The sequence below is a fragment of the Balaenoptera musculus genome, chromosome 18, assembly GCF_009873245.2.
Source record: "Balaenoptera musculus isolate JJ_BM4_2016_0621 chromosome 18, mBalMus1.pri.v3, whole genome shotgun sequence".
Taxonomy (NCBI): Eukaryota; Metazoa; Chordata; class Mammalia; order Artiodactyla; family Balaenopteridae; genus Balaenoptera; species Balaenoptera musculus.
The window spans coordinates 53,478,471-53,505,781 of record NC_045802.1 but is presented as its reverse complement, the minus strand read 5'-3'; the positions used below and the strand labels follow the sequence as shown (position 1 = coordinate 53,505,781).

At 37.6% G+C, this 27,311-nt stretch overlaps 1 long non-coding RNA gene across 1 annotated transcript in view; it reads right to left on the bottom strand.

Annotated features, from left to right (window-relative positions):
- The window catches only part of LOC118884196, a 118,687-nt gene that overhangs the window by 9,711 nt on the left and 81,665 nt on the right, over positions 1–27,311 (bottom strand). The window contains exon 3 of the long non-coding RNA XR_005017226.1: positions 10,568–10,699. This is a non-coding gene — a long non-coding RNA (uncharacterized LOC118884196). The remainder of the gene's footprint in view (positions 1–10,567; positions 10,700–27,311) is intronic.

Below are 27,311 nucleotides of genomic sequence, written 5' to 3'. Positions count from 1 at the left end.
TTTATGGTTCCATACAAAATTTAAGATTGTTTATTCTATTTCTGTGAAAAATGCCATTGGAATTTTGAAGGGCATTGCACTGAATTTATAGATCACTTTGGGAAGTATGAACATTTTAATAGTATTAATTCTTCCTATTCATGAACACAGGATATTTTTTCATTTGTTTGTGTCTTTTCAACTTCTTTCATCAAAATCTTATAGTTTTCAGTGTAGAGGTCTTTCACTTCCTTAGTTAAATTTATTTCTAAGTATTTTATTGTTTTTGATACTATATTTGAATGGGATTGTTTTCTTTATTTCTTTATCAGAGATTTTGTTGTTAGTGCATAGAAATGCAACTGATTCTGCATGTTGATTTTGTATCCTGAATCCTTACTGAGTTTGTTGATGAGTTCTAACAGTTTTTTGGTGGAGTTTTTAGGATTTTCTATAAGTATGATCATATCTGCAAAGACAGTTATACTTCTTCCTTTCAAATTTGGATGGCTTTTATTTCCTTTTCCTGCCTAGCTAGGATTTCTAGTAACATGTTGAATAGTAGTGGTGGGAGTGGGCACCCTTATCTTTTCCTGATCTTAGAGGAAAAGATTTCAAACATTCACTGTTGAGTGAGATGTTAGCTGTGGGCTTACTGTAATGGTCTTTATTATGTTGAGGTACATTCCTTCTATACCCAGTTTGTTCAGCTTTTGTCATAGAAAGATGTTGTGTTTTGTCAGATGCTTTTTCTGCATATATTGAGATGATCATATGATTTTTATCTTTCATTCTATTAATGTGGTGAATCACATTTATTGATTTGCATATGTTGAAACATCCTTATGTTCCAGGGATAAATCCCACTTGATCATAGTGTATGATGCTTTTAATGTACTGTTGAATTCTGTTTGCTAATATTTTATTGAGAATTTTTCTATCTATATTCATCAGAGATATTGGTCTGTAGTTTTCTTTCCTCATAGTGTCCTTATCTGGCTTTGTCTTGGAGTAATGCTGGCCTCATAAAATGAGTTTGGAAGTGTTCCCTCCTCTTCAATTTTTGGAAGTCTGAGAAGTTATTGGCATTAATTTTTCTTTAAATATTTCTTCGAATTTACCAGGAAAGGCATCTGGTCCTGAAGCTTTTATTTGTTGGGATATTTTAGATTACTGATTCAACTTTCTTACTAGTAATTAATCTGTTCAGATTTTCTATTTCATTATGATTCAGTCTTGGTGGTCGTATATTTCTAGGAAATTATCCATTTCTTCTAGGTTATCCCATCTGTTTGTGTATAATTGCTCCTAGTATCCTCTTACAATGCTTTGTATTTCTGTGATTATCAATTGTAATAAGTTCTCTTTCATTCCTGACTTTATTTATTAGGGCCAAAACGATTTCTCTTTGCCCTAAGCCATGCCACCTCGAGGCAGAAATGACATAGATAAAGCCAAACTGTTCCCCTTACCCTCTCCACTTCACCTAAACTCCTATATTTTGCTCCAGTATTGTGCTGGAAATTCTCTGCTTTAAAGCTGGACTTCCACGAAGGCTTTCTCATCCGTGAGTGATTGGCTAAGACAGTGTTTTCCAGGGGCTTCAAGACCACAGCCAAGAAGGGCTGGAGCCAGTTCACAGGCCACTGCAGTGTCCACAGCTGGGACTGAGGTCTATATGCCTATCATCTGACACATGCGTGGCTGAGACTCCTGCCGGGTCGCTTTGTGTTTGGTGCTGAAATTCACAGCTCCCACCAAGGCACTTTTTTTTTCCATGGATAGATGCCAAATTGTTGCTGGGGTTGGGGGTGGGGCACAAAAGAGGGACATATTTTTCGGCCATGATGCTAACATCACTCCCCTTTTTAAAAAAAAAAAAAAAAGAATTAAATACCTCATTTTATTCTTTTTTTTTTCTCACATCTTTATTGGAGTATAATTGCTTTACAGTGGTGTGTTAGTTTCTGCTTTATAACAAAGTGAATCAGTTATACATATACATATGTCCCCTGTCACTCCCCTTTTAACGACCACTGAGCACATACTATATGCCAGATACAAGACCGGTCACTTTGCTCGCATTATCCCAGTTAATAGTCTGACAACAACTTGACGAAGCAGATTCTATTATCATCATAAGTATTGTAAACATGAGAATACTCAAAAGAAGTTAAGTAACTTATTTGTTACCCACAACTATAAATAGAACTTGCACCTCCATCATGGTACGAATCATGACGTGACAGGACTTTCTTTGCTTTCTAGTCCTCATTGCTCAACAATCAGTTATTATGTGTCAAGTGCCATTGTAGGTGCAGGAGATATAAATAGATGAACAAGCCAAAGACCCTGCCCTCATGAAGCTTATATTCTAGTACAGAAAGCACATAACAATCACGGTTTGTTTTGTTTGTCTCCATTATAAAATTCTGAGTAGTAGTAGTAAGTGCTGTGAATACTTAAATGGAATAGTTAGCTCAAGAGTACCTAGCAGGAGACAAAATGACCAGAAGAGCCTCTGAGAAAAGACTTCTCTTAGGAAACGGTATTTGAGCCGAGATTTGAATGATGAGGCAGTACTAGCCATGTAAATGTTGGGTGTGGACTCTTCCAGGTAAAGAAAAGTGCTCAGGAACATAATGTAAGGGAGGAACATGCAGGGTATTAACAAGACAGAATGTATTAAAGAGATGGAATGATCCAATGTTTTTGGACCTTGGTAAAGAAATGGGATAGTGTAGGAAATGAGTTAGAGAAGCAAGCAAGGATCAGATCGTGAAGGGCCGTGGAGGCCAGGGTGAGGTACATGGTAAAATAAGGTATGAAGTAAAATAAGAAGCCACTGGAGAGTTTTAAGCAAAAGAGTAATTTGATTTAGGTCATGATATATTTTTATGATAAATTTAACCTATGTATTAGCATACATATATATGTATGAAATGAATTTTAAAGTTTAACAAACACACATATCGAACATTTACTCATGGTCACTGTTGGGAAAGGGAATGGGATTAGGAGATTGACATGGGGTTACCAAGAGGGACTTTTACTTTATCTGTATTGTTTACATCTTGTGCAATGAGAACATATTTATGTATGACTTGAAGAATTAAATTAAAAATAAATAACTGAAGGAAAATGTTTTAGGTGTAAGCCAGAGAAATAAGTCATTATCGGACTTTGCCCAAAGATCACCTTTTTTCAAGAAGAGGCACAAAATCTATGCCCAAGCACAGTTTTCAACATTCATAGGTTTAGAGGCTAAAAATTAAATGAAATCTAGAATAAAAAAGTCATAAGATGTGTTTATATCATTCTAAATTAGGACATACATGCTAATACATAAAGAAATTATTCTCATTATTCACCTTTGTTAATTTGAAACCTCTGAAATATGATAAGAAGAAAAGAGAAGCAAAACATATTCCTGAATTTCTGCTGTATCATACAGTCCAGAAGGAAACACAGGAGCAATTCAGTTAGCAGTAACTGTTTATAAAAATCCAGTCTGTTATGTGGGTCCAAACGTGAGTATCTTGCTATCTATATAATCACATACAGGTAGTAAATATTACTTAAATCAGGTGTAAGAGAAGATGTGATTCCTGTGGTTTTTTCTTCCATCATAAACAGATGCCCTTTCAGACTATATGACATGGTTTTAAAAATTACATATATTCCAAACCCAAAGAGAGGTTATAAAAACATTGCCATTTAGTAAGTAGGTAATACTTTCACCCTAGATAAGAAAAAACTACAAACATGGTTTTCTATCTGTGTCTATTTTTATCACTCATAGTTAATTTGGATAACATCAATATTATACTCATTAAAGACAATTCAATTCTGAATTTTAATTGCATGGGACCTAGTGAGCTCTGTGGCAGGAAGAATGACTAGATACTTTGGGTCTGAAAGGCAGCTTTTGACTTGATGAGCATGGTCACCAATACCCTTCTAGACAATGTAGCAGCTTGAGAAGTAAATCACCCTATAGAAGAGGATAAATGGTCCAGAGGGAAAGGGGAATAGTTGTGAGTAGAACATGGTGATGTGTCATTTAAAGTATCCTCCAGTCCAGATCTTTAGGACACTTGTACCAGGTTCCTAGAATTCAGAGGTTAATATTAAACCAAGAGAACAACCAAACGAAACAGCTAAATCACTAGAGATGCTAAAGAAGACAAAGAATTAGGGCAGTGGAAAGCCTTCTTAAGCATTTACTAAGAATTCACCAAACATTCATCTACATATTGTACAGGCATCACATGAGATTAAAAGAAAAAGACATAATTTCCCAGGGACAAGCTATTAACATGAGCAGTTTTGTCCAAACCAAAAAATAAGAGAAAAATTGGATGTTTTATATGCTCCAAAGTCTTAATAGTATAATCAGAAACTATTAGAGTTGTTGTTCAAGTTTACCTTATTGAACCAAAGGCTATGCATGCACTTCCAGAGACACTTAGCAAGTGACAGATAAATATATATTGAGCACCTACTGGTTGCAATGCTCCAAGCTAGGCATAGGGAAAACAGTGGTGTAAATGTTATAAACAAGAACAAGATATAGTCTATGCTCATTTGGAGCTTAAAGTCTAAAGCAGAAAATAAGCATAAAACAATTAATGTCAGTGACAATTGGTTAATGAAGTTCATTGTGCTGAGAGTGTATAATTAGTGACCTTACCTATTCAGAAGGCGTGAACCGGAGTCAATGAAGGATTCCCTGAAGAAAGGATATTTAAGTTAAAAAGTGAAGAACTAGTAGGAGTTAGCTGAATAAAGGAGTGGATGGAGGGTGCAGAAAAGTATTTCCAAAAGAGGGAAGAGCATGTGTAAAGGTCCTGAGGCAGACAGGAGGGAAATCTCGGAAGATGGCCAGAGATCACAGCTCAAGAGAGAGCCTTACAAAAGATGAGGCCTTTGCGGTAGACAGGTCTCAGACCACATAGGGCCTTAGACACCACATTAAGGATTCGGATTTATTTTAAGAACAATCAGGAGTCATTGGGAGGGTTTAAACTAAGAAAAGAATATAATAAGGTCTGTACTATTATAAAGTTACCTCGGCTATTGTATGAAGAATGGTCAGAAGGGATTAGGGGTACATGTGGGGAAATAAAAGAGGAGATTTTTACAGCAGGTGGCTCAGCTATGGTAAAGGTGCTTGGGATAAACAGAAGATTCAAGAGATTGCTAAATAGGTGGAATGAACAGGACTGGATATGTGGACATAAGAGAGAAAGAAGATAAAGTCCATAACCCCTCACAGATTTATGGCAGGGACATATGAAAAATCCATCAGGATTCTTACTACGTATGGGTACCAGAGTTTTGACACTTCCAGTCTGAATAGCTTTGCAGTGCAGTGCCTGTGAAGATATTTTAAGAGATCATTTGGATAGTATTCTGCAGTCATCAGGAAAATGTATACCTTCTAGACAGTCTCCAAGGATTCCGAGAAACTTTACTGCAATAAATTAGCCCTTGAAAAAAGCTTGTGATTCTGTACCTAAGAGCATGGATATTAGCTACCCTCTAGAGAGAAGGTAGCCAAAGGAAGTAGGGAAGCATCATTGTCTCTGGGAAATGAGCAAGAATGATGGGAAGATCAGAGAACGCCACTAAGCTCAGGGCAAGAATATTAAATCACAACTTTTGCCAAGTATTTCCGGGGAAGAAGAAGCTGTTCTCTATAAAAGTTCCCCAAAGATGCTGCTGATTATCTACCTAGAGTTGAAATCCCAGAAATTCTGAATCAAGATTTGAGCCTGTGACAAACAATGTGATGTAGTCTCCTAATTATTAGTAACAGAAAATCTCAAGAAAGAAAGTAAAAGTGGAATACGATGCAGGCGTCTATTTGATTTAGCCCATGTAAATAATTATATGTATACATGGAACACTTACTAGGATGCACATCTATGTAGTATGTCTGAGCCCCTTTGTTATACAGTGTCTACCCCCAACACTGCCTCCTAAATATCTTGTTAGCTGGATGATAATTCTTTTTTCTAGGCTCCTCCTTAAGGATACATTTTTAAAGAGAATTCTTAAGCCTCTAGGAGTTTTCTTTTGTCCTGTAGTTAATCTCTTAATAAGACCAATTTAGCTGTAGTATAAATGGTAATGCATAGTGTACTATTTACTGCACAATTCTGAACTTGCTCAGAGATTGCCTATAAGCAGGCTGGCGTTACCCGTGGGCAGAGTTGGTTAGGAAAAACATGGAATGTTTTCAGAACCATAGAGAAGATTCAGGTTTTTAACCCTTGTTCTGGGGAGAGTTATTTCAGACCTTGTCAGCCCTTCAGAGAGACTACTGTATATAAGGACTGCATTGGGCATAGTGTCTGTTCTTAAAATCTGAGGGATACAGACTCAGACTTGGGTTAAATGCGTAACAATACCTGGGCTGTATTTGCAAAAGGGCCTATCAGCATAGAACAGGACAAACAGTATGACTAACAATCACGCAAGTAGATTAGAACATTACCTGTGAGTGAGGTGTATTACTAGATGTGAAACACAGTAGTAATATTCCATTTGAATTTCTTGGGTTGTATGTCTACTTCCTTTTTTTACAGATTCATACTACCATTATTGGTTTAATTTCATTTGCCACTGTTGAGTAGTCTGCCATTTGGAATGAGCTTGCATTCCATCTGTTGTAAGTGAAGGATTTGCAAGTGGCATTATTCCATATTTTCTTAAGGATTTAACGTGTCACTAGCTTTCAACTGACTCTACTAAAGGGCTTTTTGCCAGAACCCTACCTGATGCCAATTTTCATTCAATCTCCATAAATGTTTATTAATACAATAGTGCACAAAATCTTCTTTAACTACTGAACATGCCAAAAGAGGTATTTGTTTTTCTGCTTCTCTATGCCCATATTTAAACATGTTACATAAATATGTCCACACCTAAATCTGTCCCATCTTGTTGATCCATTTTTAAAATTCACACCCTGCCTTGTATAAACACAACCCAGCCATGAAAGTAATTTGTTCATGAGTCATAACCATACAAACATTGAAGTAATTGTAAAAGCAGCTCTTGTTAGTTTGCAATTAGGGGTATTAAGTTCTATATCATGCTGCATTAGATTTTAGGAAAAAAGTCATAAAGGGTTTTATTTGTTAATACTCAATAACATTTAATCATAGACACATACAAAGACAAAGCTAAATATATATCTATTTCAACACCTACAAAAATAACTAGCTGTCCTGGGTGAATCATGGCAGATGGAGCTGTTTTTTTAAGGAGTATATACAGAATCCATAAACTGAACAGGTACTTATAGACATGCCACAATATGCTGGAATGGTCTGTTTATTTAACATCATATTTTCAAGTCCTCATATTCAGTATCAGAAAAAAATACCTGTTGTATAACTATAAATTTGAACCAAATATGCTTTAGGGCTCAACAACACTCTGTATGTGACAGTGATTCAGAGAAGGTGCAATTCAAAGGTAACCTACTCTCACTATTAAATAAGATCTGAGTGTATCCCTGTACTTCACAAGGTAGGAATGCCATGAATGGATTCCTCCTAGAAATCTTTGTAGTAGCCTAAGTTCTGGCAAGGTGCACATTACCTGCCAAAACTCTCCTGATAAAGCAGGGCCCTCAAGCCAACTGGAGAATCTCCTGGTAGCAGAAGTCACTCCTCCTGTATTAAGTATCTCATTTATCGACTCCTCCCTCTCCCTCACTTACCTACACTGACCGTGCTTAGTATCTATCAGAGTTATCCCCTGCTCTCCAACATCACGAACATTTCCTACATTGAACTTCTTGACATTTCTTATCATTTATTAAAATATTTCTTAATTGATCTAGTTTCCAGCTGAATTCCCTTCCAGTTCATTCATTACATGTTCAAACACAAATCTCATCATGTCACTCCTGCTTCACATCTTCTAATGATCTCCTCAATAACTCCAGGACTCCCGAGTAACATTTCCACTTAGCTCAGGGACCTCAAATTGTACTTTTTTTTTAAAGCTCCTGCTCCATTTTCACGTCTGCTTTGTGCCTATACTCAAACACTCTCTGCTCTAACTTCTCTAAACTTGCCGTGCTCTCCCATTCAGGGCCCTTTGTTGAGAATGCCTTTCAAAAGCTAGCTCAAGTATCTGCTCTTTCCTGAAGATTTCTCAGAAAACATGTGTTAGAGGAATGTGGAATGTGGTGAAAAGCTCGCTCTGCAGAGCAGCTGGTGTTCGGAAGTGCTGGGATCAAATTCTAATTCTCTGGCTGGCTGTGTGATCCAGAAAAAGCTGGTTGGTCCCCACACATAACATTCAGCCATATCCATCCTCGTTAAGTGGGTGCTGCCACCACGGGAGAGGGCAAGTAGTCGATGCCTGAGCATCCGTGGTCCTTCCCGCTCTGGCTGTAGCAATTTCTTTTTTTAATTGAGATATAATTGACATATAACATTGGTATGTTTAAGGTGTACAGTGTGTTGAGTTGATACATTTATATTTTGCAGTGATTACCACCATGGCATTAGCTAACACCTCTGTCATGTCACATAAAAGATTTTGTGTGGTGAGAACATCTAAAATCTAGTCTTTTTGCAAGCTTGCCAGCCTGTCATCTTTTAGGACTTTTCCCGTGTTATATACTCCTGTCATTCCTGGACTACAATCCTCTCTGCTTCCTTCTAGACTTTCTGGGTCCCTACGAACCATCTCCAGTACTTCTTCTCTCCTGCTGCCTCTATTTGGCCAGACAGTTTAATCTTTGACCTTGGTTTGGTCTTATAGAATATACTTAAAGTATAGTGAATATATAATATTTAATATATATAATATACTTAAAGTATATATAAAAATATATACTATTTATCTATATATACTACTAATATATATACTACTACTAATATATTACTAATAATACATACTAATATAGCTATAGATTGATATATATTAAAATATATAATATATGCCACTAATATGTATATACTTAGACAATACACATTTTTAACATACAAAAGTAACTTCAACTATAGTTTTTTGCCCACATTAATTTGATAAGGTTGCATTGCCCTCCATCTTTCTGGCCTAATCTCCCCCTCTGTATCCTCACACTGGAACTCATAACCTATTCTAACTGAGTCACATAACAGCATTGATTACAATTTATGGTATACTTACTGTGTCCTAGGCAGGATACAAGACAGTTTGTGTACATTGTGTGATTTAATTTTCCCCCAAATCCCAGGAGTAAGTGTTACTCGCACCACCTTAGAGTCAAGGAAATGAAAGAAGAGGGGTACTTACCCAAACACCACTCGTAAGGGCAATATTGCTGCACATACACACAGAGCAAGGCAAGTCAGAGAAAGGTGGTAGAATAGAAAATAGTGTATGTGTATCTGGAGGGTTAAGGGAGTAGTGGTCAGGGACTGGGAAAAAAGGAAAAATCAGGGAGAAAAAGAGCACACCTCAGAAGGATTTGTAGAGGAAACACTACATTGAGTGTTTGACATGATTCATCTGACCCCAAGTCCCCCATCCCAATACCTCTTCCAACTACACTCCTAGACCCTGACTTTAAGCGTGAAAGGCCCACATTCTCACGACATCTTCTTTTGCTGTCCAGGCCTAAGGAATGTGTGTCACCCAGAGGTAAAGCCAGATGCCTCAATCTTGAGTGATAGGGTCAAAAGCAGTTGGAGACTGGGGAGCCAGAAAATGAGAATCAAAAGTATTACCAATGGAGGCCTCCCTGGTGGCACAGTGGTTAAGAATCCGCCTGCCAATGCAGGGGACACCGGTTCAAGCCCTGGTCCGGGAAGATGCTACATGCTGCAGAGCAACTAAGCCCATGAGCCACAACCACTGAGCCTGCGCTCCAGAGCCCGCGACCCACAACTACTGAGCCCCCGTGCCACAGCTACTGAAGTCTGCACGCCTAGAGCCCATGCTCCACAACAAGAGAAGCCACCGCAATGAGAAGCCCGCTCACTGCAACTAAAGTAGCCCCTGCTTGCCGCAACTAGAGAAAGCCCGTGCACAGCAACAAAGACCCAATGCAGACAAAAATAATTAATTAATTTTTTTAAAAAAAAGAGTATTACCAATGGATCATGGGCTTCTATGCTGAGTTAAAGAATTTTATAAGAAAAAAATTCAACCAGGAATTTTGAAAGAGATGGCATCAGAACATAAACAGCACTGAGTCAGAAATCAAAAGAAAGTTAACTGCAGGTGGAAGAAAAAGTTAGAAAGAAGAAAAAAATTGGACTAACTATAACTGTATTTTTTAAGATTAGAAAGAATCTGTGCTCTGAAAAATAATCATTATAATAACAACAGTTACTGTTTTATAAACACCTATTTTGTGCAACATGCTTTGCCCTCCTGATCTCAGAAACCTTACAACAACCTTGTAAAATGGGTGTTATTATCCCTATTTCACATGTGATGAAATCACTCATTGCAAAAGAATGAGTAACCTGCTATATTAGTCAGAGTTCTCCAGAGACACAGAGCCAATAGGATATATATATCCTATATAAATTATATATGGAAGGAGATTTATTATAAGGAATTAGCTCACATGATTATGCAGGCTGACGAGTCCCAAGATCTGTAGTCAGTCAGCTGGAGACCCAAGAGAGCCAACAGTATAGTTCTAGTTCAAAGGCTGGCAGGCTGGAGATCCAGGAAGAGCCAATGTTTCTATTCAAGTCTGAAAGCAGAAAAAAAAAAAAAAGTCTCAGCTCCAAGGTAATCAGGCAGGAGAAATTCCTTCTTATTCAGGGGAAGGTCAGCCTTTTTGTTCTATTCATGCCTTCAACTGATTGGATGAGGCCCACCCACACTAGAGAAGGCAATCTGCTTTACTCAGTCTATTAAATTGAATGTTAAACTCATCCAAAAACACTCTCCCAGAAACATCCAGAATAGTATTTAACCAAATATATGGGTGCCCCATGACCCAGTTAAGTTGACATAAAATTAACCACCACACTTGCCTAAAGCTACCTAATTTGTAAGTACTGGAAATGGGATTTAAACCCAGATCTGTCCTTTGGAAAAAGTCCGCTGCTATTCATCTATGCTAGAAACATGGGACCACAAGAATGACCTAGAATGTATGATTCTCTTACTTGAAATTTTTGCCAAGATCATAGAAGAATTAGTTGCTGAGTGATTAGCTGGAACGTTTAGCTAGACTAGCTAAAAAGCCCATTTAATTTTTGTACTTGAACCAAATGAGGTACGCTGGAACTGAAACACCTCAGAAAAGGAAAAAGGGGTTAATGGTGCTGAAAGGGCTATGTGACAGGGAAAAGCCAGCAACCTGGATTTCTTTCAGTAACGCAGGAAAGTTTTTTCCAATGTCCACGATTTCACAGCCTCACGCAAATTACATGTCAATTTGAGCATAGTCAAATAAAGAGCAAAAATTAATTTGAAAAAGGTCCTCCTTTACACTTGCAATGGTACCTTTCTTGCAATGGCTCAAGGGAAAAGGGAGAATCACATTTTTTTTGGTTAAAACAAGAAAGTCAACCCCCAAAATATAGGTGATCAATAATTGTATTCTGTCCAGACAGCTTAACAACTTTTTGGAAATCAAACATCAGGAATATGTTAAAGAATTAGCTGATTGAAATTATAAATCGATTCTGTTTTTTTCCCCCATGGTTTCATGTGACACTATATTCTACAAAAGGGGAAACATACTGCTCAAAATAAGCCTGGTTCAGCATGTGTCTGCAGGTACAGAAATTACAACTCCTTGTTAAGTGAAAAAGAGTTATACGTGAATGCTATTCATAGAACCCACTAACTAATATAACCATATGCTCTTTTCCTCGGTTAGTTTTACTAACTAAATATGTACTATTTTTAAACTTGTCTGAGGTTTTCTGAACAAATCAGGGGCTTCTAATTCCATCAAAGTCCAATGATAAGCCTTCAAGATTTCTTCAGCATCAGAAGAAATCTTTCCAGAATTTATTTTTTTCCAGAAAAAAAAAAGAGAACAGTCTGATCAGTGAAAGGATAAAATGCATCAAATTGGAAGCAATTTGATGCCTAGGATGATTGTTCTTCTGAGGACTAATAATCGGTTGTGGTATGCTACTTCTTAAAAAAGATACTTTGAGGTTATGCACATCATCTGTCTAATTTGCAGAAATTTGCTGAGTCAAGCAGGTCTGATCCAGTGCACATCACTTTTTTTTTTTTTTTGGCCTTCAGATAAGCATCCTGTGGGAAACGCTACTTAAAATGGGAAGCCCTGAAAAAAAAAATTTAACATCTTACTAAATATGAGGTTGGAGGTTACCGTTGTGAATTTATATAAAGGTAAAATAAATTAAAATTGGGGCTCAAAATGTCATGTTCACACTCTCCTAAAATGAGAAACAGCAGTCTAGATGGGATAGCCTTGGACTAAGAGTTGAGCCTGAACTCTAACCTCTGAACCTGGGTCTGAACTCTAACCTCTGAACCTGGGTCTGAACTCTAACCTCTGAACCTGGGTCTGTCATTCATTTTCGGTGACATACTCAGGTAACTATCCTTCGGTTTCTTTACAAATAATGCCTAATATGAGAATAATAATTACTTTGTATTTCAAATCTATGCTATGATGATTCTATAGAAAAATACCAAGGAAGGAATGAACGAGAAAGCCCCTACAGTAATGACAGAAGAGTGGGCATAAGTAGGCAAATCAGGAAAAAGCGTTGGCACTAAAGATCTGGATGAAGAAAGGTAAGAGGAGCAAAACATGGAACGGAGTCAAAAGAGAGCAAAAACCAGCGTTCCCAAATTATAGCAATTATAGATTTGAAAAGAGGGAGAATTAGAAATTCCTGAAAGTAGAGGATTTAATGCTTAATAGGGAAAGGAGGGAAATGCAGTCATGAAAAAGAGGAAGATAAAGCTCTATCTGGTGTTATCGGATATCCAACAACTTCCCAGAACACCCTGAAGAGAAGAAGAAAGATCCTTAGGCAGACACGATCAAAGTATTCTAGAGTGTATTTACATTTTTACGTGTGAGAGCATGTTTGCTTCTTTCTCTTATTTGATATAAAAAAAAACAGGCCAAAGACCCTTAAAAGCTTTTTTGGTAGAGTTATAATCAGGAAAAGATGCAAAGAAGTCAGAAATTGCCCATATAGGGATTAAGTTATGAAACTTTGACTAAAAAGACATGGAAATATTTCCAAGACACATTGTTGAAACTTTTCAAATGTCAGGGTTGTATGATGTAAGTTTGGGAAATAGCACACTGATTTATTTTCAAAGATTTATTTGGGGAAAAGAATCAGAAATACAAGCTGCAATTTGTAACAGCACTGTTCAAAAGCCAAAAATGAAGATTGTTTACATATTGTATTAGAAATGAAATATTGGCTAAAGACAACCACTTTTTGTATTCAAAGAGTACTGCAGTGTTAGAATTCACCAAAGAACTTAATGAACTGATGTGAAGTTAGCATAGAACAGTACCTAAGCTAAGGAAGAACTGAAAAATGGATAGCTAAAATATGCCATCCACAGAGATATGTTCTTGACCATTTATCCACAGAAATGTAGTAAGAAAATGTATGACTCAGTGAAAGAAGTAGCAGCTAGCAAATCAGATGGGGGATGGACTTCATTTTTAGATTGCCTTCTTTGCTACATAGATTTATTTACTTGAAATTGAAAGATGCACATGGACTTTTGGGGAAGAGCACCTTCTGGAATGTATAATTATATTTGTTTCAAGTAGCGCTTTCTAATCATCACACTGGTCAAAATGCCTTATGCCCTCATTGTATTGGTAAAGGTGACCAACAACAATAATTTTCAAAAGGTTTTTGTGGAAATGTGTATGAGATTTGGTTTAAAATGAGAAGGACTGTCTATTATTGTGTTTGAATGCTCTGATTTTAATGAAGATCCTGCAAAAAGATAGAAATAATACATCTGAAAAGGATGTAATATATAAGTATGTTAACAACACAAAACTTAAAGAAATAGTTACAGGAAAATTGTAGGAAGAAAGATCCAAAAATGGATAAAGCACCAAAATGTTTTAAAGTCTCATTTAAAGGTGGATGTGGCCCATATATACAATGGAATATTACTCAGCCATAAAAAGAAATGAAATTGAGTTATTTGTAGTGAGGTGGATGGACCTAGAGTCTGTCATCCAGAGTGAAGTAAGTCAGAAAGAGAAAAACAAATACCGTATGCTAACACATATATGGAATCTAAAAAAAAATGGTTCTGATGAACTTAGTGGCAGGACAGGAATAAAGATGCAGGCATAGAGAATGGACTTGACATGGAGGATGTGGGAAGGGTAAGCTGGGACGAGGTGAGAGAGTGGCATTGACATATATACACTACCAAATGTCAAATAGATAGCTAGTGGGAAGCAGCTGCATAGCACAGGGAGATCAGCTCGGTGCTTTGTGTCCATCTAGAGGGGTGGGATAGGGAGGGTGGGAGGGAGATGCAAGAGGGAGGGGCTATGGGGATATATGTATACATACAGCTGATTCACTTTGTTGTACAGCAGAAACTAACTCAACACTGTAAAACAGTTATGCTCCAATAAAGACGTAAAAAAATAAAATAAAATAAAGGTGGTCTCCTACTTAGGATCTCACCTTATACAAAAATATCCAAGGGTACTTTAAAGTCAGCTTGGGTATAGTCCCAGCTCCACCACTTTCTAGCTAAGCGATGGCCTAGGAAGACCCACTACACTGTCTAAACCTCAATTTCCACGTGGATGAAATGAGGTTAATAATAGTATCTTCTTTATAGTAATGTTTTAAAGATTAAACCTCTATCACATTGCAGTATAATTATTTATGTTCACGTAGCTTTCATTCTTTCTTTCCATCACCAAATGTCACTTGAGAGCCTACTAAAGTGGATATTGACTCTGCCTCTGTCTCTCTGACTCTCTTAGTCATGTGGCTTTGAGAAGACTACTTAACATCTTTGTCAATGTTATCATCTATAAACTTGAGATAAAAATAGCACACATCTCATAGGGTTATTGTAAGATTAAATGAGCTAATACAAGTAACATATTTAGTACAAAGCCTAATAAAAATTAGAAAATCAATAGATGTCAGCTAGATTTTTATTAATGTTTTCTTCCTCCTTTTCCTCCTCTTTTTCCTGCTCTTTCTTATTCTTTTTCTTATCACCATCATCATCATCATACATTCTGCTAGACCTTGTCCTATTAGGAGGTGATATTCTTTCTTTCATTCTACGGTAATAAATATTATACTGAACGTTAGCTCCCGTGATTGGTCAAGACCTTTTAGTTTGCAGCAAAAGAAAGTCAACTCAAACTGTCTTCATTGAAAAAGGGAAATTCTTTGGCTGGTGTAACCAAACAAAACAAAAGCAAGAGGTGGGGCTGGTCTCAACATCACTTGGATCCAGAAACTCAAAGTTTGTCATGACATTCCTTCCCAGCATTCTCATCTCTGCTTCATTTTGAGCATAGGTTCCATTCTCTCCTTCTGCAGACAGCTCTCTCTGTGAGGCAGAGATCACACACTGAAAGTTCTGGGTCTGAATCCTAACTGGTCCTGACAAGGTGACAAGGGACCTTGCTGTCTAGCTCCAATGGAAAAGAACATGGAAAAGGCATTAATTGGCCTGTTCTGGGTCACATGCCCTTGAGCTGGATGAGATTATACACTATACATGTTATGATGAGATTATATTCTATATGCTAACAGGGAGACAGTACAGGTTCACAGAAGTGGAGAGGAGTGGAAAACAGCATATCCGATGGAAATAACCAGCATTTTGTTGATTTGTGTCACTGAGAGGTCCCCTCCCTGTCTTCTCACTTTATAAACTCGGTGCCTAGTACTGTTTAGTGCACAAAAGATATCCATAAATACTTTCAAAAAATTAATCTCTCAAAAGACTGACATTACAATCCCAATAAAAACCTTTTGAAAATGATTGATATTGGTCATCTTTACCAATACAACGGAGGACATAAAGCATTTCTGACCAGGGTGGTGATTAGAAAGCACTACTTGAAAGTAATATAATTATACATTCCAGAAGATCCTCTTCCCTGAAAGTCCAATTTTCAATTTCTTTTCCTTTTAACAAGACCATTTGAAAAGATCAACGTATGTTCATGATGCTCAATTTTAAATACTTTTAATAAATATCTATTACTCTTTCTTAGTTCAAGCTGCTGTAACAAAATACCTTAGACTAGGTCGCTTATAAACAACAAATATTTCTTTTTCATGTTTCTGGGGGCTGGGAAGTCAAAAATAAAAGCACCAGCAGATTCGGAGTCTCGTGAAAGCCACCTTCTTGGTTCATAGAAGCTGGTTCCATCTTTTTGCTGTGTCCTCAAGTGGTGAAAGAAATAAGGAAGCTCTCTGGAGTCTGTTTCATAAGGTCACTAATCCCATTCATGAGAGCTCCACCTTCATGACCTAATCACCTCCCAAAGACCCCACCTGTAAACATGTCAGTCACATTGAGAGTTAGGTTTCAACATATAAATTTGGGGAGGACACAAACATTCAGTTCATAGCATTCTGCCACTGACCCCTCCCCACCCCACCAAATTCATGCATGCGCAATATAGTCATTCCATCTTAATAGCCCCAAAAGTCTTAAATCATTCCAGCATTAACTTTAAAAATCTATGCCCAAAGTCTTATCTAAACATCATCTAAATCAGATGGGTACGACTCAAGATATGATTCATCTTGAGGCAAATTGCTCTCGCAGTGAACCTGGGAAATCAAACAAGTTACCTGCTTCCAAAACACAATGGTAGAACAGGCATAGGACAGGCATTCCCATTCCAAAAGGGAGTATTAGGAAATAAGAAAGGAGTGACTGTACCAAGCAAGCCCAAAATCCAGTGGAGCAAGTTCCATTAGTTCTTAAGGCTCAAGAACAATTCTCTTTGGCCCAATAATCTGCCCTCCAGGTCCACTGGGCCAAGGGTCCTGCCCCTGTAGTTCTGCCAGGCAAAGACTGGTCGCCAAGACTCTGGGCAGCCATGTCCCCACAGCTTGGCTGAAAAGACCCATCCTGGCTCTCTGCTTGGATCTTCCCCCAAAACTAAGGTCTTTGTCCACAATTTTGGGGTGAGATCCAGTGCCCAGTGGCTCTGACTTGCATCCTTTGAAATTTTGGTTGAGGCAACCATGTCCCCACAGCTTGTGCACTCTGTGCTCCTGCAGAGACAGCAGTACAGACACAACCAACGTTTGTCACCTGCACACTCCAGAGATGCCACCTGGCCTGCCAGAGCCTTACCTGGGGCAGTCAGGTGTGTGGCCCCGGAGCTCAAGAGCGGAGCCAGAGATGCGAGGTGGGCAACACCTGTTCTTAATTTCAAAGTTGCTTCCACATTTTTAGGTATTGCAACATTCACTTCATTTTCTCCCTACCAATTCTTAGAATGTGGGGAGAAACACAAGCATTCAGTCCATGTCATTCTCATATTCATGATAGTATAAACATAAATCTCTGGTTATTATCTATTACTATTGTAAATCTAAAAGAGGTACCTGTTTATGTACTCTGTACTGAGAATAATGTGCAATCAAATCTCATTTCCTTAGGCCAGTCTGGCCTGGATATCCTAGTTCAGCATCATCTAGATCAACCCATAGCTACACAGTAGCTTAGGGGTGAAGTATTCAGACCTTGGAATTCAGCGTTTGGTGGTAGATTTATTGCATTAATGGTCCAATTCTTCACCACTTTACAACTTCTCCCATTAAGAGGAGTCTATCTCCTTATTCCTTGAATGTGGGCTAGCTTTGTGACCTAAATGTAATATATAGAAGTGAATAGTATGCTAGTTCTGAGCCTTGACCTCAAGGGGCCATGTGCATTTTCTTGTTCTACTCTCACTCCTCTGCCTTTGCCATGAAAACCTGCCCAGGCTAGCCTGTTGGAGTATAACAGACAGGGGTAACCCAGTGGGTAGCTCCATCACTCCAGCTGATAGCCAGCCATGTGAAAGAGCCCAGTCAAAACAAGAACTGCCCAGCAGAGCCAAGACTAAATCATTGACTTGCAGGCTTGTAGGCTGAATAAATACTTATTATTTTTATGCTGCATTATCGGGGCTGTGGAAATCTGATAAAGCATTTCATTCAGGCCCTACTTAAATCATACCTGTATCAGCTTAACGACCTCATTGCTGATCATCCTATACCCAGGGAAGCTTTTATCCTTGTTTTTCACATATAACTAACGATGCTGGTTGAAATATCCGCCAAATACCTTGTGTTCTCCAGCTAGTCCTTCTGGTCCGTTTGAGAATATGATGCTAAATAATGAAGCAAACAGTTTGCCATGAGCAGCCTTATGTGCTCAGTGACTTGACAGGCCCCTAGCAAACAATAAGCCTGGAATGTTGAAGAATTCTCCGAAACTTATCAACTTGACCAAACATGGGCAAAATCAAATTCATAACAATGAGGAACCAACAAAATAAGACCATGTGTAATTTTCTCTTAAATAGTTACCATAAATCATCCCAGACCTTGACGAAGAGCTGTATTTTTAAATTGATAATAATTGAAATCCTTGTACTTCAACATCTTGATGCCCATTTTATATTTCCAGATAACACTGATATATCAAAAGTGAATGTTCCAAATATCTTTGGTTAAGAGGTTTCAGAACTCACACATAAATCTCTGCTTGCTCTCTATTCTATCCAAGGAAAGCATATTGGAAATGAGATGCCTCGTTTTCCTAGTGAAAAGCAAGGTCAGTCTATAAATAGAATTCAAGATTATATTCATAATGTACAGTAAAGCCCTCAAGAGACTACACTTTGAAAGTGACTTTTAGACCAGGGAACTGGAAAGGGAATGACTCTCCTTATATAAAGATGACTAAATGAAAGAGAAAATACAGTAATAAAATAAAAACTTTTCTTCATCTTTCTGGCAATTCTCCAAGACCTCCATTTCAGGGAGCGCATGTCTGATAGGTTTAATGCTGAACTCAGTCAACCAATTATATTTGTGAAAATAAGAATAGCTGTCCAACAAGGCAATTTTGGGAAAGCAGAGAGGTAATCAGCTGGCTCTGGACAAAACTGAGGGAGTACGGTTGGGGCCAGAACAGTCTTTTATATTTCATTCCCCCACACTAGCATCCCTTCTCATGTCTTCACCCACATGCAATTAGTAGAAGATTGAACTGACATGAAGCTGCTATATCTACGTCTCTTTGTCCCATGCCTTCTCTGCCATACCATCTGATCTTACTCTTTGGGAAAAGTTCTTAGAGAAATCATTCACACTAAGGTGTAAGTGAGAGATATGTCTGAACTGATTACCCTTCTTGAATGCCTCTGTATTTTCTTTTCAAATGCAAGGAACATCTGGTGTTGACATTCCAGACATCTATGAATCATTATAATAGGAAAAACTCACACACGTAGCAGTTTACCAATTCATACATTATGTTTACCTCTACAAGAAACTGGGTTTGGATGGTTATATTTCAGTGACAAGCCTTGTAAGTTCAGCTGGGATGGAGGTTCTACAGAGTGATGCGTCGTGGAGTGGTGTACATCTGTCAGGAAGCTGTGAGAAAATGTCACTCTTTATTATCTTTTTATTTTTCTTCTATGTCATCGATTTCTTCCAAATCTGATCCACAATCCTTCACTCCCATAGTTTAAATTGATCTTGGTTTTCGAAGTCTTTCATCTTTGGCCTCAACCAACATCCCAAGTTCCTGGCCTTATTGCCAACTACTTCCTTTATGCTGCCTCTGCTTCAGCCAGCATATTTACTCCCTTCACTGTAGGCATCCCCGGATCTTTTCTGTTACACATGCCCAAAATGCTCTATAGAGATCTTCTTCTCTATAGAGTCAAATCTTCTCTCACATTCTAAACAACTCAGATCTCACCTCTTTCTTTGAATTGATGGCAACTGAAATCCTAGTACTTTTCATATCTGACTGCCTATTTTACATTTCTAGTTAACACTGATATTTAAAAAATGAAGTGTCAAAGCTATGCATATTTTCAGACAAGAAAGTTTAAAACTTAGCCTGTAACTATCTGCTTGTTTATCCATCCTAGCCCAGAAAAACACATTCAGAACCAGATAGATTTCCCATTGAAAAGTGGCACCACTCCAGACCAAGCCTGTCTGAAGTGATCTGTCCCTTCTCTGAATTCCTATAGCAATCGTTGGATTTTAAAAATTGATATATATATATAGACTCTCTTTGACATCTTCTCTACACTCTCTAAACAACTATTTAAATGTTATTAAACTACATGTTTTTAAATCTCATTTACTCAGTTACCTCAAGAATTTTTTCACAGCATAAAGTATGATTATTTTAATGTTAGCCCCATATGGAGACATTCACCTAGTAGACAAATCATAAATACTGGCTGGTTTCACTGTTTTTTAAAGCACAGCTAAGAAGTTTTATCTATATGTAACAAAAGTAGTTCTCAAGTATTGTATCATTAAGAAGAAACATAACTCTTCCCATTTCATCTATGGAAAAAGTGCAAGAAAAAGGACAATAGGAAGATTGTTCCGGTATATAAGAATTATAAATCATCATCAATCCATTCATATTAAAATTAAGATTTTTCCTAAATTTTTTTCTCATCCCTTTCTCATTAAGTGGTTTTTAATAAATTTAAATAAATTTATTTCAACATTTCTAACAAATATTAATAACAATTTTTAAACTACTATGCAATAATTATTTCTGAAATTTAATTTCTATAAGCTCTTGATGTTTATTCATTGAAAATGCAGCTACAGAAAAGTTATTCAATATGTGTTTCCAACAGCTGAGAAGCTAGCAAGTTTTCCTCCAACTTTAAAGGGAGAGACACTTTTTTGCAAGGAAATCTGCTAGCCCACATCTCACTGTCAGTAATAAGAGACATTCACTTTGAAGTTACGCATCATTTTTTAAAGATCATAATTATTGACAGAGAAGTTTAAAGAAAAAGAATGGCATTAATAAGTGGACTTTGAGTTCAATGATAATATCAAATTAATTAAAATTAAAAGCAATATGGGTATAATACAACAAAAAATAGCCAAATGATTTTAAATGAATATAAAATTATTTTCCCCCTCTGGGTAACACAAGTTATAATGTACTATGTCTAAATTTAGGTCATTTTTCTCCTAATTGGCCTCATACCACTCTGAACAGTATTTTCCACACCTTGATGTTTTCTGAATCACTTAGACAAAATCAAGACTGTACCTGGTAGGGAAGAAATTAATGTAATTATGGAATCTCTATTAAATCAAAATTAAGTTTTGAATTCTGGCTTAGCTTAATATTTTCCCAAATTATTTTTCCAGGCATATTTTAGAACACTCTTCAAAACAGTTCATCAACTTGCCAAAGATAGGTTAGTCTCTCCAGAATATGATAACATATCAGGGACTCAAGTTTTATTGTTGTTTCGACAGGCTGGGCTCCCAGCTGTAGTAGTAATCAGATCCGCTGCAGTTGGAGGAATTCTATAAATTTGTGGCAAGTCCACAAATGACCTCAGTATCTGTTATTATGACCACTTCATTCATGAGCCCATTAAACAAGCACTGACTGGGTGAGGAAAGCTATGACTGAATCCATAGGGTAATCTTATCTAACCAATTATTGAAAGCCTCCTCCACAGAAGGGTCCTTCTGGGGAGTTTTCACCCACAGCATAAATGTTCTCATAATTTGGACCCATTCCAAGAAGCTCATTCACATTTCTTTTCCCCAAACCAATTTGTCACTAGTCCTCCTGTCTTACTCTTTCTAAATCCCAGACTGTTCAATCTGATCATCAGCCACGATGCATGAATTGGTGTAAGTTGGTAGTTCTTCTCATCAAGAGACTTTTCCTTTCTCTTCAATACTGACCTTGAAAGAATGGATTGTACAGGAAACTAGTCCTCTGCCATCTGGTGCCAGCAATTTAACATCTCTAAAGCAGACCCAAATTTCCCCTCCCCTTAAGTCAACTGTTCATAAGAACACCTGTTCAAGGCCATTCTGGAGGGTCAGAAGCAGAGCCATAGGAGTAAGTGCACTGAGGATTAGTCACTCGTGCAAGTTTCTTGTGCTCTCAGGATCTGACAAATCTGCATTTTGTGTTTACCTCTTCAATTTGTTGATGGAGAACCATTCAGCACACCTGACTTTATGTTTGGAAAACAAGATAGAAACAGTTCATTTTAGGAGTTCAGGTTGCAGTCACCTGCTTGCAGTCTCTACCTTAGACCAGTAACAAGTTAAGAACAGTTAACTGAAGAAGACAAGACTTTGCAATAGAACGTTAGTGGCCTCTATCATAGTTCTCTTATTTGGGCTTGTACTTGCTTTACACGGCATGTCAGTCTGCCAAAGACACTGCAAGCCCCGTTGAATCTACTGCTTCATGAGAGCCAAGAGGGAGAACAGCTTGTACTGCAGCCTTGATCTGCTGGAATGCCTTTTCTTGCTCTGGCCCCACTATTTGTAAACAGTTTTGTAAGCAATCCACTTGATAAACATGTCAGAGCCACATATCCACATGTGTTATATATTAATCCAAAATCCAAACAAGTCCACAAACGATTGCATCTTTTCCTTATTAGTATAAGATACAGAGGACTCCTTGTAGACTTCTGTTTTGAAGGAGCTATATCATCAAGCTTCAGATCACCGGACCCCCCCAATTTTAGGTAACAGATCCCTGAATTTTATGTGATATATCTTCCATCCTCTTTCAAAGGTAGGTATTACCAAAACATTTATTTTGCTACTACTACATGGCCCTAGCAGCATGATTGATGTAATATACAAACCTTATATACCAAAAGATGAAGAGATGATAAAAATCCCTGAGGATTAAATTATGTCTTAGAGTTAGAGGATTGACAAAGATAAAGGCGAAGGTTTATGTTTATCAAGTGAAAGCAAATTTCTTCTAGTGAGATCGATAGCTACAAAGCAAACCAACTTCCAGGTATGTGTTAATTTGCCCCACTAAAAAGAACCATATAAAATAGTAGCCAAGTGGAGTCATGAGATGCTTACAAATTTTACAATTCATTATCATTCCCTAAAAGCTACCCATCTGTCTTCTGCACAAACCAAACAGGTAAGTTTAATGGGGATATCCTAGAAATCATCACTGTTTGGCTGTTCAGTTCTTGACGATGGCTCTCATTTGTGAAAGCCCCTCAGTGATGTGGCATTACTTTTTTTTTTTTTAACATCTTTATTGGAGTATAATTGCTTTACAATGGCGTGTTAGTTTCTGCTTTATAACAAAGTGAATCAGCTATACATACACATACATCCGCATATCTCCTCCCTCTTGTGTCTCCCTCCCACCCTCCCTATCCCACCCCTCTAGGTGGTCACAAAGCACCGAGCTGATCTCCCTGTGCTATGCGGCTGCTTCCCACTAGCTATCTATTTGACATTTGGTAGTGTATATAAGTCCATGTGTGGCATTACTTTTGAATTATCTTTTTTTTAGGGGCATACTCCAGAAGCTTCTTCTTTGCTATCCTCACTGTAGTAGTCTTAACAGACTATGTCAGGGAAAGATTGGGGAATCTGTTAGTTTCTGAATACATTGCTTCAAATTATCCACACAGAAGCTAAGGAAGCAATCACAACACAGGCTTGGGGACTCAATGCCCCCAAAATGAAATGGTCTTTGAACAAAATTTCATTTACCCTCTGACATCCACCTAACCTGTGATCACAGCGACATTTTGGTTCCCAGGAATTGGTTTTGGGCTCAGTCTACATCCAATAACCCTCCAAAGGCCTGGATATTTTCCTTTCCTAGGTGCATAATAGTCACAGATCTTTCTGTGGAAGGCTAGAAGGAAGATTTAAATACGTGTGCATGATATTGACACAGGATATTTTTCAAGGGTACCCATCTCCTTTATTTAGGGAGCTCTGGCTCCGTGACATGACTCAAGGCTGAAAGTCAGCCTTCTACTCAGCAAACTAGGGCTTATATTGTTTTACTAAAGATTAAGTGGGATTTCAGTGCCCTGACCATCTATTTGATCTCAGGACTCTAGGATCGCTTAGCCAACATCAAAGATTACTGTAGGCCTGACCAGCTAATAGAGTACATTCCCCTTGCCTCTGGCATATAGTTAATGCTGTTTGGCCCCCACTCCCATGGAATGTCAACATCTGCACTAAAATCAGGGAACCCATTCCAATGACAATATCGGACATGCACATCCCTAGCTACATCCCCAGAGAATATCATCTACGGTGTTTTCAGAGATTGGTGTGCTCGTCTCGCGAATTTATATCTAATCGCTGAATGAAGGTAATGCCTTCTGGCTCTCTTGGGACCAGTGAACATAAATTACTCCAACATTCTTATCTCTCTGTGAGTTTGGATTCCTTCTCCCATGTTACATAAAAGCATTTCTGTCATCTCAACTTTATTTAGCATAGACTAGCACTAAGTCCATTTCCTAAAAAGAAAATTTTTCCAACCTAAAATTCTTCACCTGTGAAACTGTCAACTAGTGTGAGGTTGGAATACAAAATTTATCAGACATTTAAGTGTCAACGGTTACCTTCATGAACCCATGCTTAGAAAATTACTGGAAAGTGTGCTCTACCAAAAGAAAATAAAAAGACATGTGGTACAGAAAATGGAAGATCAGCACAGGAAAGGAGCAGAGGAAATATTTAGGACGACGGTGGAAGTGGAGATCAGAGGGATATGTGTGGTTGTGCATCAGGTTCAGAGGACAACTTGCCCCGATTTAAGCAGGTCAGAAAGCACCAAGAGAGATTTCTTTAAAAATATGAACATGTCACTTGGACATTTTATGGACATTAAGGCTTGAATTGTAATAAGTATACATAAAGCTAAACCCAAAATGTTAAGACATTCATCAACTCTTTCTTGAAAGGAAAAGCAATTATGGTATATCTTAAGTCTCATCACCTGTGATTAGTGTTTACATAGTCATAATGATGTAAGTCCTCAGTACTGATCTAACTAAAATTATGATACAACTATGAAAACAGAAAGGCATCATAGGAAGAGAGACAGAGAGTATTGAGGATAATGAGGCAACATAAAGGCAAGCTTCATCCTCATCTTCCACACCAATAGTTAATACCTGAAACCATAGGATTAACAGGTTACAAAAGGAGAATTTTAAGAGATTGGGAAATAAGAATTGAAAGTGGTTATCTGCAGCAGGAGCATAGGCAAGAGTGGTAGAGGACCAGTGTAGGTTACAAACAAACCTTGTATAATAATTTGGATATTTCGATCATGGGCATGAGCAAACTCGATACCAATAAATTCCCCTTTGCTTAAGAAAAAAATAATCATATATAGGTATATTAGAGGTATCTACAGTGTATTGAGTGCCAAGAAAATTCCGTTTCATCTGATCTTTACAAAACTCTGTGAGATAGACATAACTTCTGTTACAGATGAGAAAATTGGAATTCAGAAAGAGTAAGTAATTCATCCAATGGTTTTCATTTAGTCAGTAGTGAATCCAGGAGTCAACCATGGAACTATCTGGCACCAAAGTCCTTGTTCTGTCTATTGTGAATGCACTGCCCTCAGTAAAATGTCTTTATGGAATGACTAAAGCAGTCTTGAATGGACTTTACATGTATTGCAAGGAAAAGAAGTGTATCCCTAGTTGGAGGAACAATGGAATGTGTTCTGACAGGTTAACAACAATTGGCCTGATTGTAGTAAGGTCGGTCACGTTATAAAAAAGGGAGGACTGATGTTGGTTAGCTTTAATATAGAGATGGCATTCATTCCAGAGGAATTTTCTCATTAATACCAGGGAGTAGAAAGGAATAAAAAACACTTTGGCCATTATGCTACTTCCTTTATTTATAAAATTAGACTTTTCTGACAGTGACAAACACATATCCATCTGGAAGACTCCCGTGTCCTAAGAACAGATGTTTAAATGACCCACAACAAGAAGAAAAGTAAATAGAGAATAAGACTTTTTGACAAAGCAAATTATTAAAGCAGGAGCAGCAATCTGCTTGCACAGCCCAGAGACTGCTTAACTATAGGATACAGGTGTGGACACAGGCCTCTTGTGCTAAAACGAGCTCATTTCCGTGCAGTAGGTCCATCTTTAAAAACAAAACCACAAATAAAAATCAACACTTCTATCTTCTCCTATGGAAGTACTAATCTAACAGTAACCTAAAATTGTTCAGCAAAGCAATTGATTGAATTTTGATCAAAACATCCTTGTTGGGTTTATCTTGAGATTTATGGAATAATAGAACTATTTGAGTTCTTTCCGGTAACAACTTAGAGTCTAAGAACTCTTTAAAAGGCTATTTCTCAAGTCTCTGACCTTCACGGGACTCTGTGACATCATCTCCACGGAGAGGAATGTTATATAATTGTGGACTCAGGCTATATTGTTTTGGATAATATTCTCTATGGAGGTACATTATGAAAACAGTACTTACATTTGTTCATATAATTACCACATAAAGTATTCAGCGGTTAACATAGTGGTGTCAAAGCAGGTTGCACGGATGGCAAAGAGTTGCAGATGTCCCGCCAATTATTCTAAGTACTATTATAATAAAAATCTAATGACTTGGATAGTTAGGTTAATAACATAGAAGAATAAAACATTTGACTTTTAAAAGGAGTTAGTTTGAAGTTATATTACACTTCCGTGCAATACCGTGATAATCAAACAAAGACCCTGTCTTGCATTCTCAGATCCTGACTTGGCATGCTGAATGAGAATGTATTAATCAACGTTTTTGCCTATGGCCAGGTTTTAAAGAAGGAAATTATGATTCCAGGTATTTGAGCAGAGGAGAGATTCAACTGTTTACACACCAGGCACAATAGGTGAACTGTTACCTAGGTTTGAAATAGAAATCTCAACTAGAAAGAAAATATATGCTAGCTAAAAAAAAATCATAAATCTGTCTTTATCAAGAATCATAGTTTAGCCTAAAATACTTACATGACAGAACGATATTTGTAAATTATCTGTTTCTAATAAAAGCTTCGTAGGTATGGACCTCTGCTCTTCTGCAATCCTGTTGATTCCACAGTTTCTCAAATGTGTTGTAGAGAAATAGATGCTGAATGCCAGGGTCACTCAAAGCTTCAACAGAAGTGGAAATTAAATGTGCCTAAGAGACCTTTTGCAGCCTGGTAGGAAAACTGGGTCAAGAACTCACATCTTCCCTTTCACTATTTCAGGTATCAATAAAAATAACTCAACTCGAAGAGCAGGTGGAGTCTTAGTTCACATCTCC